The sequence below is a fragment of the Acanthisitta chloris genome, unplaced genomic scaffold (assembly GCF_000695815.1).
Source record: "Acanthisitta chloris isolate BGI_N310 unplaced genomic scaffold, ASM69581v1 scaffold20507, whole genome shotgun sequence".
NCBI classification, from domain to species: domain Eukaryota; kingdom Metazoa; phylum Chordata; class Aves; order Passeriformes; family Acanthisittidae; genus Acanthisitta; species Acanthisitta chloris.
Window position 1 is genome coordinate 24,379 of NW_008681196.1, and position 4,554 is coordinate 28,932.

Sequence of the window (4,554 nt, forward strand, 5' to 3'; positions counted from 1 at the left end):
CTGGCTCTGAAATACAAGAAAGTGTACAAAGCACGACCAGCATTTGAAGTGGTTCTGAAATATTTGGAGTGTTCTTTACACTTGCAAGATTAATAAGAGATTTTGTATGTCTCGGTATAGTTCGTGAATTTTTTGTAAAGTTATGAAGAATTTGACTTTTTTACAGCATAGCATGCTGTTCAGTATTCCTGTTTTTCATGTTCACATTTCTTGTCACTAGATTTTTAATTCTGGAAATGTAATACACTTAAAATGGTACCTGTCAGTTTGTACTACATACAAAGGATTCCTGGCATATAGATTTTGTTATCACAGATCTCGCTGTAGACTGTAAACAGTTTTGAGCCAATAAAATTAATTTGAGTACGTGTTCTTTCCAGTATTTATTTATACTGTTTATTTCCAGTGTATTCCAAGGGGAGTGCAGAAATGGTTTTGCGGCAGGCATCAATTCCTGCCTAACAGTGTGTGGGTATACGACATTCCCAGAACCAGTGGAAGTTTCAGACTCAAAGTGAGGCTGGAAACAACTCTACAATAAATCTTTAAATACAACTGTTATTACTGCTATGACTGCAGATCACAGAATAACACACGTTGGAAGAGACCTCTGGAGGATGCCTAGTCCAACTCAGGTTGCTTCCAGGATCTAGAGAAATGTGAGAACCTAAAACTAAAAGAATATTATTGGTTTAAAACTTGAGGGAGTTGCCCCCCAGCTTCTTCTTCCTGTCCTTGTGCACAGGCAGCTGATTTGCAGCTTCTGAACTAGAAGATATTTTTCACATACAGGAATTGGGCAGGATGATTTGGGCTGAATTGGGGGAAAAAGCATTGTGTAAATTTCTTTTTCATTCAGTCATCTGTCATGTGAGTCCTGGAACACAGAAGATCTGTAGAAATTCCTGACTCCAGTTGCTCGACAGCTATGAAAAACCTCATGATTCCTCAAATGGAATTTTTCTACAGAGCAAACAGCACAAGATTACCTTGGCTATTGCAATATTGCACAATTAATTGCACAATGAAGGTATGTTCTTTGTACAGACTTTGTCATTTCAGAATAATAGAGGGTAATATATTAATCTGTGTTATTTTTTAAATATTTTCCCAGCTGTTTGTCTAATTCTTAAGTCATTCTTTGTGGTTTTGGTTTGATTGAATAATTACATGCGAACTGTATATTCAGCATTAAAATGCTACCTGTCCACTTTTTAAAATCTAAAACTCCAAAGCTAATCACTGAGAAATGCTGGATAAAGCTATAAATGCAAAAGTGTTTGGATTTGTGAGGTTATGAATTAGGAATCTGTTATTTGTTCCCAAAAATACCACAAAGAACTTAGAATAATTTATGAATTATATCCCTGTAAGCAGGTGACATTAAATAGCTTTTATGTTAAATACTTGCTTTTAAATATATGCTTTTAGAGTATGAATTATGTAAGAAATCATTATTTAAAGCAAAACTGACCAGGCAGTTTACAACTTAGATGGGCATATTTTTTTCCAGTGGATTTTTTTTTGGTTGTTGAATCAGAAACATGAAGGACAATTCATGGTGCTGTGGATTGAAATTATGTGGAGGAGAAGTATTTTTTTAAGGCTACAATGAATATTTCAGATGTTTCAAGGTTTTTACTAGTAATTTAAAAATGCATTTACAAAAAATATTTTGTACATATAGTTTGCATATATATTTAAGAGCAAAACATTGTATTAAAAAGTAAAAATATTTTTGTTTTAAACGATTATGAAACCAGTTTTTTACCCCGAGTTTGGAAATAAACTCTTGCATCCTCTCGCTATTAGTTAACGTTTTACGTATTTGTCTGTGTTCTTGTTTGACATAAAAGCCTGAAATCAATAGGCCAGCTAGAGAACATGTTACTGTTTACTCATAAAACTCAGTAACTTCTCTTGTCATTTAGGCTTCTCAAGAGCTTCTTTTCACAGTTCAGAACTGCAATATTTGGAGCCAGGTCTCTGAAAAACGAAATAACCCCAAACCCTTGTGTGAACTGCCGAGGTCCTAAGTTTCCCCAAAACTTGCTCGCCTCACTACTGTGCTGGACCAGACATCCCAGCTGCCTCCTGACACAGCTGCCAGGGTGCTGTGTAGTCAGCACTATTTGTCTTCTAATAATGACGTCAGTTTGTCAGCTATTGTGCCAGACAGAGAACTTGTGTACACTTGCTCTCCTTGAGTGAGCTGATCCTTTTCCAGCAGTAGCTGATCAAGGTTTTGCTGTCCAGCATAACATGAAGTCACAATGAACCCAATAAAAGTTCACTGAATACTATGAAATTGACACTTTTTCTGTGGTTTTTTTTTTTTAAATGTCTTGTTTTTCCCCTTGCAATAAATACATCTCTGTTTTTGTGTTAATTATGCAAATTGACATTCATCTGCAGGGGTTTGTGGCAGTTGAAGGGTCAGATTATCTGTCAAATGCTAGAAGCCAGCGTCGCTTCTGGAAGTCATGGTTTTGAAAGTTTTGTTTTAGAAACAAAACTCTAATGTGGCCTATACTATTTCTCTTCATCTGCAATAGCATAATAAACCCTGGCCTGCAACAAAAATTTCTGGCTTATGCATTCTTACCACTTTTATATACTTCCCATCAAGCACAATCTAAAGCTCTGTGTGGCAAGGCTTCCAGCACTGTTGTCCTCTGATCTCATGGGAGCTGCTATTTTTGGCCCTTCTGGTCAGAATGGGACTTCCATGAACTGAAAGCTACAATATCTGATACTTACTCCCAGTGCTCTGAGCTGATACCAGCACCAGCTTGTCTAGTTTCTGTCTTTCACGGACTACTAAGAGTTGGAAGGGACTCTTGAGAATCATCTCGTCCAACTCTGGCCTTGCACAGGACATCCCTGACGCTCATACCATGTGCACAAGAGCGTTGTCCAAATGCCTCTTGAACTCTGTCAGGCTTGGTGCTCTTTTGTGTTCTAGCTCTTTGTGTCAAAGGTTTGAATCACATTTTTAACTCCAAAGTTTTAATTCACTTTGTGGTTTGTGCCACACGGTTAGGATTCGAGACTAATCCTGCTCGGATGTTGAAGCACTTCCAGGGTTCCTGACCTGAATCACCAACCTACACTATTTCTGACTGCTTCCACTACCCCTTCCTACCTAGGATACCATTTCCCCAGCAGATTCAAGTTGTGTGTAGACACATTTATGTTACTGAGCATTTCAGTAGAATCTTCTATTTAATTACAGCTAATATTAATAATTAGAAGTAACATAGTTATTCTGGGTGTTGTGGTCCGAGACATACTTTAAAAATACCTTGGTGTTTTGAAAAGAACATATCCAGCCTGTAATATCTGTGAAGTTTGCTATTATCTCTTCAGAGCCAAAGAGGTTTCTGGTGTCTGAAAGCAAGTTTGGTGTGTTTTTCTTAAACTAAAGCCATTATTGAAATCAAGGTTATCTTTGGTCTAAAACCACTGTCTCTGTTTACAATGTTTTAAACAAAGTAATTTCCATAAGATGAAAATCTGTTAACTGCCGGATCAGGCTGTGATCTGTAAATTCATTTTATGGTTCTAAGAATCACCTGGCTTGACAGAAAAGAAACAAATTCAAGTAGTTGGTATTTCTTCAGTGAAATTTGTAACTGAAAATGGTATGTTATGTTAAGTCTCAGTATTCACAAAATAACAGGCACCAATGCTTTAATTTCTGAAAAAAACCCATGGATTTGGTGCACAGATGATTACTGTTGATGACAAGCCTGGTGAACATGCACCAGGACAACACTGGGCCAGCATTACAGGTAACACTGGGCAGACTAATGTGTTCAAGGGCTGTGCTTTATACAGCTACAAATGAGAATCAAAAATCTTGTCCAAGATACTTGAAAATTACTCAACTCTGTAATGCTCATATGCTTTCAGACACACTTCATGTCTTGTTTTGTCAAAATTGATTTACTGCTACTGTCTTTAAAGTAATTCCTGAAAACTGTAGGGCAGAATGTCTCCCTAAAACAATCAGAAGAAATTGGATGAGCTCAAGTCTTTCAGTTACAACAGTTTAATTGTACTACCCCTATGTTTCCACTGAACATACCCCAAGCTGTCTGTAGAAGGAATGGTTTCATATTCAGGGATATTAGTCTGGGATTTGGCAGACCTCAAGGAAAGTCTCGAGACCTCAAGGCAAGTCCAATGCTATTCATTATGTGAAATAAATTAAGTTTCACAGCGCTCTTATTTTTATTCTCTTCCTATGAAATCCAACCAGCACTTTGCCTGCCACAGGCTGTCTGGGTGCACAACATGCAGGTAGGGAAGGCAGGGATCCTCCTCCGTTCTGCACAAAGTATGGGAACATCTGGGTGGTGTAAAACCACCTCTTTCAAGACGAAATATCCCCTGCAATTCTAACTGTGGACAGGTATTTTTAATTTATCACGTGTTCTCTCAGACTGCTTTGGGAACAGGTGCCCCAGCCCTGCACCAGAAACCGCCTGGGGGAAAAGAGTGCGAAAGTGCAGTAGGACACAGGGGAGAGACAACTGGGGGCAGCTAACC